This window comes from Panulirus ornatus, chromosome 32 (assembly GCF_036320965.1).
Source record: "Panulirus ornatus isolate Po-2019 chromosome 32, ASM3632096v1, whole genome shotgun sequence".
NCBI classification, from domain to species: Eukaryota; Metazoa; Arthropoda; class Malacostraca; order Decapoda; family Palinuridae; genus Panulirus; species Panulirus ornatus.
The window spans coordinates 21855466-21873334 of record NC_092255.1 but is presented as its reverse complement, the minus strand read 5'-3'; the positions used below and the strand labels follow the sequence as shown (position 1 = coordinate 21873334).

The window sequence follows — 17869 nt, the reverse complement described above, 5'->3', positions numbered from 1 at the left end:
TACGTTTATAACATGCAATAAAAGGAAGAGAAGCCGTCTGTCCACCCCGGCCGCCTACCGCTCCAGGCTGGTCGGTGGTGGGTGGGTGGAAGCAGCGGTGCCCATCACCAAACCAACCTCCTCCCCCCTCTTCCACCAACTTCTTCATCACACACAACTCGCACAACACCATTTGCCCGACTGTTCCAGTGAGCAGTGCTTTCTTTTCTTTTTTTTTCACAGACGAGTATTACACTTGGTATTAAGCGCATGTGATACGGGTGAACCAAAGAATCCAAAAGACGAAGAAAAAAAAGAGATAACGCGAAGCAATACCAGCGAGATTTGTGTTATGCGAAGTACCCGTTATTGGTCGGGTTACGAGTTAACCGAATATGCCAAGTGGTGTTAAACTTCTTTTTATGTGGCGATCCCGTTAATTCTTTTTTGTATCATGTCACTGCGAGATTATATTATTGGTTGACTCCATGCCACCCGTTAGCTCATGACTGTGGATAATCAAATTCGTGGCCTGGCCTAACCTCAGCCACCGTAACCTCACTTCAGCCACGCTGCTGCCGGAGTTGAGGTCAAGTTATCATACGTGATTACTTAACTGTGATGTCCTGTGTGACCAATAACGTCAGTTTTGTTATTATTTCAAGTATATATATATATATATATATATATATATATATATATATATATATATATATATATATATATATATATATATATATATATATATATAATATATATATATATATAATATATATATATATATATATATATATATATATATATATATATATATATATATATATATATATATATATATATATATATATATATATTTATTACATAACTGTATCTCTTGTTGACGAGGAACAGGAACGCTCAAAAGGTCTTTAATATCCAGAGACCCGGACTCAAACTTCTTACCACAAGTCTGTACTACCTACACCTATATTTGTTGCCCCCCTAGCCTATAAACTATTACAGATATTAAAATCGACATGCAACATAATCAATTTCGGATGTGTATGGCGAGATCAATACTGTAAAACGACAACCATGATGAGAAACAACCATTCAGTTATAATCAATAAAGGTAACATATTTGTGTATAAAAACACACTCTCTCATTAACAATCAAAGCCTATGACAACTTCATGAATTTACATGTATATGTAAATATACATATACATATATATATATATATATATATATATATATATATATATATATATATATATATATATATATATATATACATATATATATATATATATATATATATATATATATATATATATATATATATATATATATATATATATATATATATATATATTCCCCTCAGTACAGCCACAGACTACAAAAGAGAAGTCTGGTCATATCTTTCTACTTTCACTCCTTGTAGTCTCGTCCTTTCTCAGCGATCTCCCTCTACTTACCCCCGCCATTGTCGTCCATCTTTACTTCCCTCTTGTTACCTGTTACCTTTCACAATCCTCTCATCAACTTTTTCCCCCCTACTCTCCTCTCCTTGACCCCTTTCGTTATCAATGTTATCTTCATTTCCATCAACTTATCTACTTTAATCTCCCCGTCTTCTCCCCCATCACCTCTAATCTGTCATTTTACGCTCGTTTCCCGTTTCTAACTACAATTAGCCTTTTCCTCTCCCGATTCCTAGCTCCTAAATTTCCCCACATCGATTTCCATACCATCTACTTACCTCCTTGTCCTTTCACTATCCCCTCCTTCACTTCCCCCTAACACCCACCTCCCTCCCTTAATTCCCTTTCACCCCACCCTCACCACCTCTCCCCTTGTCTTCCCAGGCAGCCAGTAGCAGGACTCGTATTACGGTGTCATCTTCAATTACATAAATGAAACGCACTGATGCCGACCGTGACAAGTGTAATGGGGGAATCATGCGACGCCTCACGCTGGGAGTGACAGACTTAGTTATTAACGCTGCCTAAGGCCGTCAGGAGCTGGTTTACCACCGACTTCCCATCCGCTTGGCTGGCGTTGGTACTTGACACCGGCTCCGACTGTCTGCATCAGTGGTTGTGTACACGTTCCCAGCTGTTTTCCAGTAAACGAATCGCGTCACGTGAGCGTCTGTTACGAGCGCTGTTCTGAAGCTCGGTGGCTGTATATGAGCGCCGGTTAAGATCACAACCCAGACGTTATTCCCAGAAATCAGACGTCCCCTGAGACGGTCATAAGGGACGAGACTAACCTCTTTAACCATGGTCGACATAGGGCTGAGGTTGCCGTGCATACCCTCACCACGTCAGCACCCTATGGATCCCGTCTCTTCCTCATAACAACCTTTCTCCCTTGGTACCACTTGCACCCTAAACGTCACCTCTTCCCATACTACTACCCTCCTTCCTTGGAACCCTTCTGTCTATCTTTGGCATCACATTATCCATCCTTAGTTTCCCTTATCACCTCTTCCCTGTCTCCTAGACTATCAGCTCTCTCTTAGCAATACAAATCTTCTCTTGGCACTCTTCACTTAGCAATTCTTCCTCCCCTACTCACCCATCTCTCTTTAAACCTAGTTCTATATACAGTATGGCCTATCTACCTTTGATTCTTTCTCCTAGTAGCATTCCATTTTTCCTCAGCTGCCTTCTTCCCAACTACAATTTCTCTTTTCCACCTAGCAACGCCTGTTTCACCTGAACAACCGCTCTCCCACTGAGATACCCTCTCTCCTCAGCTGATCATCAGTACCCAAAAATCAAGAGTTTCTACCGGTAGAGCAACCATTAACCGTATGGCATCCACACTTCACCCAATAGCCATCCGCTTCAGCCGTTAGCCTCACATCTTCCCATGCGCAAGCCTCTGAACGTGGGGACGGGGCAAAGAAATTTCGCCAGGGAAGGTTTCATCACCGGTAAACAAAGCTATTATACATCTCTAGCTGGTGGCGTGGCTTATGTTATCTTCCACTTTCCCGATCCGCAGGGAGGCTTTACTCTTGTATGTATCTAAGACCAGGATCATGGCTTTACCCACCAGAGCTACATTAACCATTATACAAAAAGGGAGCGCACACTTACTAACGCTGGCTCTGAGTATTCTATAATTCGTAAATAATTTAGTAAATACATACACATGGAAATCATTCACAATGATCATCCATGGCAAACCTATCTATCTCGCGATAGTTCATATTTTTGCGACTGAAAACTTCAGGTGCTACAGGCCTTAAGAGGAAAAGGAGAAAATGGAAAAGAGTGGTCTTAAAGAGTTCTTGAGGGGGATGGAAGACCTGCTTAAGAGGCTATGAGAGACTTCGCTTTAGGAGAGATACAAGATGTCACACTTGTTATATGCGTAACCGTTGCGTGTACGTCCCCTTTGCTGGGCGATTACGAAAAAGTTGTTCATCGCTGCCTCGCAATTTCACATTCAGTTGTCTCAATATCAGTCCAAGGAAATCAACACCGACCGACCAGCTGGCGCAACATTTCGTTCACGTCAGATTTCTCCGTAATTGGGACCAACACTTTTTTGTCCATCCAGCTTCAACTTCTTTCCCTTAATGGACATGTCAAATACTTTCATGGACCAAGGTGTCATAAACGTCCTGCAAACAAGCTTGTTGCAATTTCTCGTCAACACACACACACACACACGTACGTGACAAAATACTTTTACCTCCACAGGACTAGGTGTCAAGGAACTTTCTACATACGAATGTCTAAAATACTTTACTCCACACGACTTACGTGTCAAATACTTTTATCCACACGGACCTAAACTAAGTATCAAATGATTCCTACTAACATATAGGTGTCAGATACCTCAAATACGTTTCTATATAACCCTGATCTACATGTCAGTTTCTATTCTCTAAAAGGCCCGTGTCAAAATTTTCTGCACATATTTACGTGTCGAATTCATCTCCAAACACGCTTGTCGAATGGCTTCCTTCGCACTTAACGATGTGTCAAATGCATCTCTGGACAGACCTGTGTCAAACATTCGCCTCCAACCAAACGTGCATCAAATACTTTCTCGAAACAGGCCTGTCAGATACTTTTTCTCTCATTAAATACTCACCCTATAAAAACAAGGCCAGTGTCATATTTACTCCTTTAATCAAGCCTGTGTCAAATACTTTCTCTAAAAAGAAGAAAAAGCAAAATTTTCTTAAGATCTATCGTCATTATCATCTTTCCCCCCCCCCTACACTGACCTACTTGTATAGTTTCCCCTACACGGACCTACGTATCAAACAACTTTCTTTCTACGAGGCCTGTGTGTCAGCCACGTTCCTCCAGGAAGAAGACGATGACTTCCTGCTGGGCTGGAGACCAACCAGGCCGGCGCCGTGAGCACCGCTCACACCACCACCCCGCCGGCCGACAGCCCTGCCTCACTTGCCCTCCCAAAAGCAGTAATTTGCCTCACCGTTCTCGGAGCCAAACAGGTGGCCATTTATCTGGAAGGCGGCATCACTATTTCCTTTTTGTGTATTTCCGATGAAAATGGGTACTTGAGGAAGTGGCACGACATGGCCTGCGAGGTTGGCCTGCGAGGTAAGTCGAGCCAGTTATGAACCGATTTCTGTTTACTGGTATACCATGCTTTTCAGCAACCACGGGACCAGTACCTTATGACATAGTTCAACGCTCGATCAGCCGAGAACTTCGTTGATGGTGACGCGTATGTAACCAAACATGTTCGGGGGTAATCAATGATGCAGGGGCGAGGACGGTGGGTACTACCTGTCAATCTATCTATTTACCGAAGGTTATACGAGTGAGAACGACAACAAGGTCTCTCAGTTTCCTGAAAGTTACGAAAGAAATGGTCCCACCAGTCACTGTAGTAATTGCGACAACGTCGACCCCAGCAATCACCCCAGCTTTTCCCAGGATTGCGGGAGGACAGATGCCCTAATCTACCATGCCCCGTCAGTCATTTCCAATTGTTTTTTACCACTCATTTTATCTCATTTTCTTTTTTTGCTTGTGATGTCAATGACTTCTTGCATTCCACGGAGAGCTGAGGGCAGCCAGTGGACAGCGAAGTGTTGAGAGTACTGGCTTAAAGGAACGCAGGCTCTGTGGTAACTTTAGTTACTGAACGCCGTCGGTATATTTATCTCTGTCGTTTGCAGACTCGGATGCATTGATTCAAAGAGGCATTTATTCTAATACCTATTCGAAGAAGCGTTTGCTATCACGGTAGAAGAGAGACAATATCCATCCACCGACAGACGTACAAACACTAATATGACAATGATGGGACTCACTTTGTAGGGCAAGTGCGTCAATATCAACAGATGTTGCGGGAAAAATGAAAACGGTAAAGCTACCAGGCGTCCAGCAGCGAGGTTATGCGCTCAAGAGTCACACGAACAGCTGTGAAAGTTGAACTTACTAGTGACGAGGAGTTCGTGGAACGGTGGTAAGCCGCTGCAAACCCGTCGAAAGCTAAAGACTAGTCACCCAAACCGTCCCGCGTGTATAGCGCAGCGTTGAATTACCATCCGAAGTTCGGTGCGTCAACGCTGAAAAGTTTGCACAAAGCTTTATGAAGTCTGTATGAAAATGAACTTGTGAAACCACATCAAAAAAATTGGTCTAAACACCTAAGACAATTACATAAACACACACGCACACACACATATACTACAGTCAAATACTTTTATCCACACAGGAGGCGTCAGACAATTTCTACAGAGATGTCTCCAGTACTTGACTCCACTCTTTCTATGCGGTGTAACGGTCAGCGCTAATGACCGTGAGTCACACGAGCCCGCATTGATTTGAATTCTTGGCGCAAAGTCGGACAAGACCTAACATATGTGTTCACCTCCCTCTGAGGCTAGTCGATAAATGGGTACCTGGGATAGTGTGTGTGTGTGTGTGTGTGTGTGTGTGTGTGTGTGTGTTATCATATGAGGGGAAACAAGGTACATATGTACAAGGTTAACAGGACAAAAGGAACGTAAAACTCTCTTCCCGTAATACACAAATAGTTAGCTATACTGTCCATGTATCACCGGTGTTTGATAGGCGACGACGAGCGGTGGGGGCGGTGCTACACATCCCTACTGTATTACTCTCCAAAAAGGAACAGAGGAAAGATCCAAATGGGAATATTTCTTTCCTGTTGAGCACATTCAAGTATTCTGGACGATGCCTTGCTCACGCGGGAAATAGCGTTCATGTACTATATATATATATATATATATATATATATATATATATATGTATATATATATATATATATATATATATATTTTATATATATATATATTTTATATATATATATTTTATATATATATATATATATATATATATATATATATATATATATATATATATATATATATATATATATATATATTCTTTCATACTATTCGCCATTTCCCGCGTTAGCGAGGTAGCGTTAAGAACAGAGTACTGGGCCTTTGAGGGAATATCCTCACCTGGGCCCCTTCTCTGTTCCTTCTTTTGGAAAAAAAAAAAAAACTCGAGGGGAGGATTTCCAGCCCCCCGCTCCCTCCCCTTTTAGTCGCCTTCTACGACACGCTGGGAATACGTGGGAAGTATTCTTCCTCCCCTATCCCCTGGGATAACATAAAGGGTTAGGGGATTCATACGACTGGATCATATAGAGGTTAGGCCCCAAAGGACATGAAATTGATAATTTAGATGCGCACACTAATATACGATCAGGAACTCATCAAAAACATATATCAATATGTTTTGACAAGAGGTATCATCATACACGACCCATCTAGAGGAGAGAAACGTTACATCTGTAGTTTTAACACGGATGCATGAGCATACATCAACATTTACCCACCAACGCCGTAATACTCGTCATTTGACCAACGTAAGCAGTCTTCCCAGCCACTGTTTTACACAACACGTGCAATCTTTGAAGTTAAAACCCCAGACAATGGGAGGGTATGAACCACAAGTGACAAGAGAAGTGGTTATTTTACGCTCAGTTGGTGCTTGGCGTCTACTGCGCCAGACACAGGGGGCCGCTGGCCTCCCGGAGCTACCGCTCTTGGTTACACCAAGCACACGACTATCATAGATCTTCTGTCGTTGCTTAGCAGCCTCGAAAAGAAGTATTTTCACTGATAGATACACAACACGCCATAAGAATGGGAAATGGTGCCAGTGTCTTTCAAATTTAAAAAAAAAAAGAATAACAGTTCTCTTTGATTGTTGAGGGAATCAACAGCTTTCATCACAGAACAATATGAACATTTCTTGATGACGGGCGATCTCTCCAAACAAACAGAAAGGCAATAACTCAAATCACAAGCTCAAGTTGGAACTTCTGTCACAATGAAAACGTGGGAAGTTTCAATTAATCAAAATACAAAAATGAAATACCATGAAAGTCGAAACAATATTTACAGCATACGGGAGAGGATTTTTCTTATCACATTTGATAACAACCATCTCTCGTACATCATGGGATAAACATGTATTCAAAGGTTCTCTTAGGGTGTTCTGAGCAAAACAAAACTTCAGTATGGGGAGAAAGATGCCACTAGTATGTTTATAAAATTTTCTCATCAAATTTGATTAGAAGCATGTACTATTAACTATTCAGGCTAATATATGAGGTCTTGTGCAAAGGGGGAGGTTGCTGCATCACGAACGCTTGAATCTGTTTCTCTCTGTACACAAGCTATAGCTCAGCAAGTCACACACACACCAGCCGACGACTGAACACTTATAGCAAATTTACTCGTTACTGTCTCACGGACAGACATCTAGTAACAAATTCATCGGTCTTGTATCATCGTATTCAACAAAGTTACGATAAAGGTGTAACATGGATAGATAACAGAACACAGCAGGCTACGGCAATATTTCACCTCTGCAGTTACAGCTATCATGAAGGGGTGTAGAGTTATGAAACACCCGATAGAGGACATCTGAGACACGTCCCTGGTGTGTGTGGAGTGTGCAGAACCACGGAGGAGTGTCTTAAGGGAGAGTTCGCTATACTGGGAACTTGACCTTCATATTTTTTCTCCCTTCGCTAAAAGCACCAATAACCTGCACGCAAAAATACGCAGATCTGTCATGCAGTCCTTTCGAAGTTTTGTTCCTCAGCAGAGAGGAATAGCAGGGACAAATGCAGACTAACTACCTCTAAAAGGAAGGATACTTAGTATACACCAGAAACTCAAAATTTTTCATGATCGTATCAATCAGGCAAAACTATTCAATGCAATCATGAGTTGTCAAACGTGGAAAAGGAAACCAACATAAACTGAAAACGACAGTCTGTAACTAGGAAACATTTACGGATCATGTGTATGGTAACGATTCTCGCCTCAGGAACAGTGTTCTAAAAGTCGAATGGCGTCTGTTGTAACGGTCCTTTGATCACACAGCCGTCTCTTCTCGGTACACGTGACACTAAGGTCGTCACTTCCCCCTCCCCTTTCCTGCCTGAGCTAGTCTACCATCAACACACCAAAAGAGGCGAGGGCAGGCGAGTGTGCGGCCTGAGTAAAATCACTGTGTGCCACATGACACGTGGTGAGACGGACTTAAGATGGCGAGGAACGATCACTCCAGCTGATATCTGACTTGAGGATAATCTCCACGGAATGGAATGTTGGGGTAAAAGGATCAGATGAGGAAGCCTCTTAACAATCAAGAGGCTGTTGATAGTACAAGAACTAATTGTCGAAGGTGATTTTGCCAGTGTGGTCCACCTATCAGCGTCATCCACTTGATATCTGGAGCAATGAATCGGACGAGAAGCATGAAAAAAGAATTTCATTCACACGAAATCATGACATGCAAAGCACCAACCTGCACGCTGTATATAATTTCCATTTTTCGGGAATATCGACCTTGCAACAATCGGGGATATGGGTTCAAATTCTCTATCTGCACATCACATCAATTGAGAATAAAAAGTCTATCTTCATCTCGCAGAACGAGATGCAGAGAATATCCACCCTTACGCCGAGAGACCACAGAGACGAAGATGGTAAGAGCCGCGTGGGAATCGGGGTAATATTAGCCGTTAGGTTGTTGATAGCCGGCCTGTGAGCCAGCCGACCAACGCCGTAACTCTGCCTTGGTAAGCCAATCTGACAGTCTATACTTAACGTGTGAACAAACCTGCTATTTTAAAATGCTCTTCAATGCAGCCAACTCAAAGCTTGTGTTTATCTGTTCAAAGAAAACGCAACCGTCTTCACCATTGGATCTCAGGGGTGAGCCCTCTGTCAACTTTGTCCGCATATCATAATTTGGACAGAGCGATGATGCTGGGAAGGTGTGACCATCGTGGGAGGAGCTGCAACTTAATGCCAAAGAGAAAGCGTCCTCGGAGGGTTTGATTAGACGGCCGAGTAATTAATGTGGTGCTGAGGCTTGCTAGAAGATTACGTAATGTGGATGAGGAGAGGCACAGACTGTGATCGTCGTAACATGATGGCTGTGATGATGGAGAGTGGATGTCTAAGAATGTTTCCTGTCAAGAAGGCACTAAGGTGCATGTTGCCAAGGTTCATATTCTAAATGCTACCACACACACACACACACACACACACACACACACACACACAGAGGAAATAAAGAGACAAATAAGTCAAGGACTAGAATATAATGAAAAAGAAGGAAAGGACGCTCACTGATGGTTACATCTCATAGAGGAAAACAGCGTGAAAGTGCTAAACATGGCAAAGAGAAATCCCGGTGTTTATGATACAGGCAAAACAAAGGGATAAAAAAAAATTAAAACATAAAAAGACATGACAAAGACGCCAGTGAATGAGTTCCCCTTCAGTACGAATGGAAAATGAGGAAGCACGGTAATATAAATGAAATAATGATTATATATCAATAATGCTGACAGACTGACAGGACGCCATGGGGTATCTAAAGACTGCCCCCACCATTATTACGTTTGGTGTCGTACAAAGAAACGTAGTAATCCCTGAAGAATATACAATAACTGAGAAACAAGGGTAAACATGGGAGTTAGTGAGAGAAACTATCAGAATTCCTTGCGTCAAATGTAACAATGGACCTTTCTGTTTAAGTTAAGGAAGTGGGTGTGACAAAATTTCATTACGCTGATAATCAACCAAAAAGAGCTTGAGAGGAATGATCCATATAACATTTTCCTAAACTTTTATGAATGATATCCCATCCGTGTTCTGGAACAAGTGAAAACATTGCTAAAGAAATCTAATAATTTTTTTTCCTCATTCTGTCCTCAGCAAACTCCACTTAGTGTTCTTGCTTCAGAATTTCACATCAAACCACCACAAAAACCAAGTAAGTTGTGTGATTGTGTGTGTGTGTGTGTGTACTAGAAAACGTTCTTCTCACGCAATACAGCACCACAAACATTCCTAATCCTTATCCTAAAAATTTACCAGCTTCATATTCTATTCTCTCATACGAACTCTTACATGTTTCAACCTCACCGCTGTATCGGCTACACTACAATAATAGGCAAATCTCGCTGGTTCTGTTTCTGGATAAAACTAAACCTCGATGAAAACAGTCGTGTCCCTCCACAGTCTTGCCTCACTAACTAATAATCCTTAAGTATAGTGACAGATGGCAGGAGAGTCCCGGGGTTGATTCTAGGTTATGTGGCGACATGGGGAGGGTTGGGAGGGTGACACTGCCCCATGACATGACATGGACGTCACACTATTGTTTGACGAACGACCAAAAATGGAGTGGAAAGTTGTCACAACCTTCCTTGTTTAATGTTTTCTAATAACATGAAAATAAAGCCAAAATGAAGCTTTTTGATAACGTATAATCATGTGTGTGCTTCAATGCTGTTTTGCACGGTAGCATCAGATAATTGATAGCTGCTAATATGTAAGTTACTGAACATTACTTCCTGTAATTCAAACATCTAGCCACTACACTGTAAGGTAGAGCGGGGAGCGGATAAGTGATGGTGGGACAAAAACATGACACACAAATACGTCTACGGAACACATCGGCTTCTCGGAAGTCCCTTGGCCATTGTGGCATTTCCTCAATAAAACACTTCGTACTATTATAAATATTAAGTGTAGTGCAGCAGTTTCCAATTTTGTCCCGTACCACATATATATTTTTGTCGCTGTCTCCCGCGTTTGCGAGGTAGCGCAGCGACAAAAAAAAAAAAAAAAAAAAAAAAAAAAAAATATATATATATATATATATATATATATATATATATATATATATATATATATATATAAAAAAAATATATTATTATATATATATTACATAAACACCCATACATATGACCATAAATATACACATACATATATTCACATGTACATATTCATATTTGCTTGCCTTCATCCATTGTGGCGCTACCCCGCCCCACAGAAACAGCATCGCTACCCCCTGCATCAGCGAGGCAGCGTCAGGGAAACAGAAGAAAGCTTTCACACTCAGTCTCTACCTGTCATGTGTAATGCACCGAAACCACAGCTCCCTATCCACATCTAGGCCCCAGATCTTTACAAGGTTTACATAGATGGTTCAGAGGAAAAAGTTTGTTGAGTATTCCTGGTAAATTATATGGGAGGGTATTGATTGAGAGGGTGAAGGCATGCATGTACAGAGCATCAGATTGGGGAAGAGCAGTGTGGTTTCAGAAGTGGTAGAGGATGTGTGGATCAGGTGTTTGCTTTGAAGAATGTATGTGAGAAATACTTAGAAAAGCAAATGGATTTGTATGTAGCATTTATGGATCTGGAGAAGGCATATGATAGAGTTGATAGAGATGCTCTGTGGAAGGTATTAAGAATATATGGTGTGGGAGGAAAGTTGTTAGAAGCAGTGAAAAGTTTTTATCGAAGATGTAAGGCATGTGTACGTGTAGGAAGAGAGGAAAGTGATTGGTTCTCAGTGAATGTAGGTTTGCGGCAAGGGTGTGTAATGTCTCCATGGTTGTTTAATTTGTTTATGGATGGGGTTGTTAGGGAGGTGAATGCAAGAGTTTTGGAAAGAGGGGCAAGTATGAAGTCTGTTGGGGATGAGAGAGCTTGGGAAGTGAGTCAGTTGTTGTTCGCTGATGATACAGCGCTGGTGGCTGATTCATGTGAGAAACTGCAGAAACTGGTGACTGAGTTTGGTAAAGTGTGTGAAAGAAGAAAGTTAAGAGTAAATGTGAATAAGAGCAAGGTTATTAGGTACAGTAGGGTTGAGGGTCAAGTCAATTGGGAGGTGAGTTTGAATGGAGAAAAACTGGAGGAAGTGAAGTGTTTTAGATATCTGGGAGTGGATCTGGCAGCGGATGGAACCATGGAAGCGGAAGTGGATCATAGGGAGGGGGCGAAAATTCTGGGAGCCTTGAAGAATGTGTGGAAGTCGAGAACATTATCTCGGAAAGCAAAAATGGGTATGTTTGAAGGAATAGTGGTTCCAACAATGTTGTATGGTTGCGAGGCGTGGGCTATGGATAGAATGGTGTGCAGGAGGATGGATGTGCTGGAAATGAGATGTTTGAGGACAATGTGTGGTGTGAGGTGGTTTGATCGAGTAAGTAACGTAAGGGTAAGAGAGATGTGTGGAAATAAAAAGAGCGTGGTTGAGAGAGCAGAAGAGGGTGTTTTGAAATAGTTTGGGCACATGGAGAGAATGAGTGAGGAAAGATTGACCAAGAGGATATATGTGTCGGAGGTGGAGGGAACGAGAAGAGGGAGACCAAATTGGAGGTGGAAAGATGGAGTGAAAAAGATTTTGTGTGATCGGGGCCTGAACATGCAGGAGGGTGAAAGGAGGGCAAGGAATAGAGTGAATTGGAGCGATGTGGTATACCGGGGTTGACGTGCTGTCAGTGGATTGAATCAGGGCATGTGAAGCGTCTGGGGTAAACCATGGAAAGCTGTGTAGGTATGTATATTTGCGTGTGTGGACGTATGTATATACATGTGTATGGGGGTGGGTTGGGCCATTTCTTTCGTCTGTTTCCTTGCGCTACCTCGCAAACGCGGGAGACAGCGACAAAGCAAAAAAAAAAAAAAAAAAAAAAAAAAATATATATATATATATATATATATATATATATATATACAACTTGCCTCCCACACCATATATTCTTAATACCTTCCACAGAGGTATATATATATATATATATATATATATATATATATATATATATATATATATATATATATATTTCTTTTATATATATATATTACTATTAGGAAGTGATAACAGAATGAAGATTTACAGCCCCTCTAGGTGCTTTGTATAACATGAAGATTTATGAAAAACATTCTTTCTCCCCATTCCTTGAAGTAGAAACCTTTATCTAAGCTTTTACAAGGCTTAGAGAAAGTAAAAGAAGAGAAATAGCCTATATATAATTCCTTAGCCTATATTTCAAATTTTCAGTTCACCACTAAGTTTTGTTGAAGGTAAACACCAAGAAATTATGGCATTTATGGAAGTATGAGTAAACTTAGACAAGTATGGTGAAGTGATATGGACATATAGAAAGGACAAATGTATAAAGATTACCAAAAATACCAGCAAACGGGTGTCAACTTTTACACAGCATATCATCAAATACCAACATACTGGTGAGCACATATACCTCCTATGGCATAAGTATTTTTATTCATCTGCTGTTAAATTCATAGGAGTGTATCACAAAATGGGAATTATTGGTTATTTTGACAATTTCACTGTCTATAGCACTCTATGTCCGCCTGAACAATTCAGATCAAAGATATTTTGTAAATGTCAAACATTCTTTTGCAGTTTCTTGGCTTTGTGAAATACTATAACAGAGAAATCTCTGGAATTCTAATGATATCTACAAGACAGATAAATAGAGAACTTGATTGAAATAAGATAATCTCTTGCTTTTACATATTGGATGTAAAGTTGAATATAATAGCCTATCAGATCAATTGATGGTGTTTTTCAGAAACACTGATAATGACACCAGTTTCAAATATTCTGTTGAAAAGTGCAAAAATTTTGTAAGAAAATTCAACTTAAGAGTTACTTACAATTAATCAACTGAGTAGAACAAATTTAGCAATCATGACTAAACAGGTAATCATTTAATGTGAAATATTAGCTGCAACATAAATAATAAACCCCTTATTACTACATGCAAATTTTCTTTATAATTCTCTCTTACATAAGATAAGGGCAAAAGTTTTCATTTAATTTTCTTTTACTGGGTTCTTTGTTTATCTATTTCATAATATCTTTTTTTTTTCATTTGGTTTCTGAGTCACATACCTATTATGCAAAAAGCTAGCTACTGTTACCTTATTACCTTACAGAAAAAATAATGAAGCTTTTCTGATACATCTGTAAAAGTACCCTCTCATATCAGTGCCAGAGATTTTGAATGTGTATAATATTTTGGCTACTATACTCTATCACTAACACTTAGAATGTCATTTAAGGCAGATCTGATAGAATATATACTTCAATAACTATCATAATTTTTTTAACTTTATATCAGTTCATCAGAAATAGCTGTATGGGCTTCATACATTACGTCAATTCCACAAACACACCACATCTAAATTATGATCAGCAAGACATTTTCTCAGCAGAAAAAATACATTACTCAGATATCATGGAAATAATTCTTATGAAAGGACATAAATGGCCATAGCCTACTAATGATTAAGAGCTAATGACATACCGGGATTACATTGGGTACCTTCAGGTCAGTCATACTGGTCTCCAATATGTATAATAATCATACGTTAATCATTTCCATGTACGTGGTTTCTCATGGCTGTAGACAATCTATTATGAGCCAGTAACTTCAAATTCAAGGATATCCTGTTCTTCTATGACCATGTTATGCAAATTCATATGAAAAAATATCAAAAAACCTTCGTGCTATGTAAATTCATATGAAAAATATCACTAAAACCTTTATGCTATGTAAATTCACATGTAAAATACCACTAAAAACCCACAGCAAAACTGATAAGTATTAATATTAATGCCGATGTTCTAGATATATCGATTATTGCCATGAATCACCAGACTGATCAATTTGACCTCACTCGTCAATATCGTTTGGCAACAACACTTCCATAAAACCCTGACAGGTATTACATACATCAAATTACACCGAAAGAAAAACACTATCAAAATCAATCAAAGTTACTATAAGTCATTACTTACTTCAAGCTTAAGTCGAGAAAAACTGAGGAATCCCTCGACCAGCTCACGCTATCACTATTTTCCCGCGCGCCTGTGTTAGAAAGGTAATAGCAAAACATTCTAAAAATGCGCTAAACTTATTTATTAATTACAGAGGTAATTAATTAATGAAAAGCACTTATAAGAAAATAAAATTTCTACTTCTTGATACCTAAAATCAAATAACTTGCAAGAAACTGTCAATAACACATAAAAATATTCAAAGGGTACAGAGATTCCAATAATATTTCATTCTCAACGGTTTGGTGTCCGACTTCGAGGAGAGGGGCGGGAGCCGGTCGGAAGTTTTAAGGTAAATAATTCACTTTTGTGGTTTGTTTTATGATCAGAACATTGCGGTGCATTTCTTAGACGTGTTATATTACCTGTAACCAATTTGGTGCCATTACGCAAAGGATAAGTTGGAGTATATAACAAATTTCTCTGGTCATGGAAATGTAGGTATTTAACGAGTTGTTCTGAGGCCTTTTGTGCCAAAGTACACACTATGAACTAATATCCAATGATTTTGTGAATGTCTACGATAAAAGGCTCTAGTGTTGATCAGTTATTGGAGTATTTGTTATCACAAAGTGACACGCAGAAATAACTACAGATAGAGCTGGTCAAGATCTGAAGGGCTGTTTAGTCGTTATGACTGTGAGACGTTAGGTAGGGATATATGCACAATAAGTTGACTTAGTGTATCTACGATTCGTTTATTATGTAAGTTCAGTATTTTGTGGAGGACGAACATGTTCCGTTATATGTCCTTACGTTATATATTGATTTATGTTTTACAGTTGACGTAGCCTTGATTTTCAGTGCCATTTGGAAGCAAGTTAGCAAGGGGTATCTTGAGTTATGTCAACACACTTTTAATTTGTTTGACCAATAATTTTACTTATAATCGAACCTTGATTATCCTGGTTAGTGTTGGATAGGTTGTGTTGGGTTGAGAGGCTAGGTTGCAAAGAAAAAAGTTAACGTGACGATATCAGAACTTTAACGTCAGCATTATCGTAACAAATTTACCACCTGCACATTTTCACACTTGAGAATTAATGTAAAAAAAAAATTGACAGGACATTGACTGATGTAGTAATTATTAGGTATTTCACTTTACTATCTGCATCAGCATATTACGTTACACAGTATTTTGAGTTTATTCTCCCTGTTATGCTACAAGTGACTACCCTTGGATTTATTTAAATCTTAAAGTGGCTAGGCTATTATATAACTAGTCCACTACTAAATATGAACTTGGTTGAGTAACTTATGCAGATCTAGATCGTTGACATGATGAATTTGGTTGGTTGGCTTGGCCCGTGTAGCACCTGTTTGTTTGATAATGTTAAATATTGTTTCTTAGCAGTGCGTCACTAGATCGAGTTGTTAGAAGGCATTCTGAGAGCCTAGTGCACCCAAGGCATTCTGAGATCCTGGTGTACTTAACATCAGACTGAGTGCACACAAAAGCACTGGCGAAACCAAATTTATTCCTTTTTGTTAATATAAAGAACGTAGCCCAATAATCTGTGATATAAACTTTTCAAGTTAGAGAGACTTCATCTGTGCATTTGAAAATTAATGAGGATATCAAATTAATCGCTTTAAACTATATTACTACATATTTTTTATTCCCGGTGTGTGAGTACTGTGGATGATAACAAATCAATCGCTTTGAACACCATATTACTAATTTTTTTATTTCCATTGTTTGAGTACATGAAATCTAAAATTTGACGCAGGATTTTCTTGTTTGTCAGGATACTTTGTAACAAAGTCATTACAAAATTATCAATTTCATACTTGACCGCTGTTTCCTGAGTTAGGTGGTGTCAGAACAGACGAAGAAAGGCCACTTCCGCTCACATCCATTATCTGTCTTGTGTAATGCACCGATGCCACAGCTCCCTGTCCACTACCAGGCACCTCAGATCTTTCCAAGGTTTACCCTAGATGCTTCACATACCCTGGTTCAGTCCATTAATAGCGCGTCGCCCTCTATATACCACATCCTTCCAATTCATTCCTTGTACGCCCTTCGCCCTTCTTGGCCATGGGCAGGTCCCGCTCGCCCAAATTGTTTTTCCCTCAAGCCAGCCATCATCAGTTAGGTCTCCCCGTTCTCCTTGTTCTCTCCACAACTGACATATACCTTCTTTGTCTACCCTTCTTAATTCATTTTCTCCATATGTCCAAACCTTTTCAGTACTACCTTTTCTACTCTCTACCACACTCTTTATTACATACATCTCTTTTACCATTTTATTACTTAGTCGATCAGACCCCATTACCCTTCGTATTCTCCTTAATTAATTTCCAACACACCCACCTTCCTCCGCACAGGCATATATATAGTCTACGCCTCGCATTCATACAATATTGTTGGGAGTACTATTCCTTCAGACGTACCCTTTTTGCTTTCCCAGAAAACATTTTTTCCCCACATTCTTCAGTGGTCCCACTACCTTCGCACCCTCCCCCACCCAGTGACTCACTTCCACTTCCATGGTTCCATTCGCTGCCATGTCCACTCTCAAATATCTAAAACACCTCACTTCTTCCAATTTTTCTACATTCAAATGCACACTCCGACTAACCTGTTCCTCAAACCTGATGAACCTAATAGCCTTACTTTTATTCACATTCAACTTTCTCTTTCCGCACATTCTTCCAAACTCTTGTCATCAACT

General features: G+C 39.8%; 1 long non-coding RNA gene across 1 annotated transcript in view; it reads right to left on the bottom strand.

The window, feature by feature from the left end:
* LOC139759166 (uncharacterized) overlaps nt 1-15221 on the bottom strand; it is a 287348-nt gene extending 272127 nt beyond the window's left edge. Inside the window, exons 1-2 of the long non-coding RNA XR_011715005.1 lie at nt 15153-15221; nt 5401-5530 (exon numbers count right to left, since the gene is read on the bottom strand). This is a non-coding gene — a long non-coding RNA (uncharacterized lncRNA). The remainder of the gene's footprint in view (nt 1-5400; nt 5531-15152) is intronic.
* Between the last annotated feature and the right edge of the window lie 2648 nt (nt 15222-17869).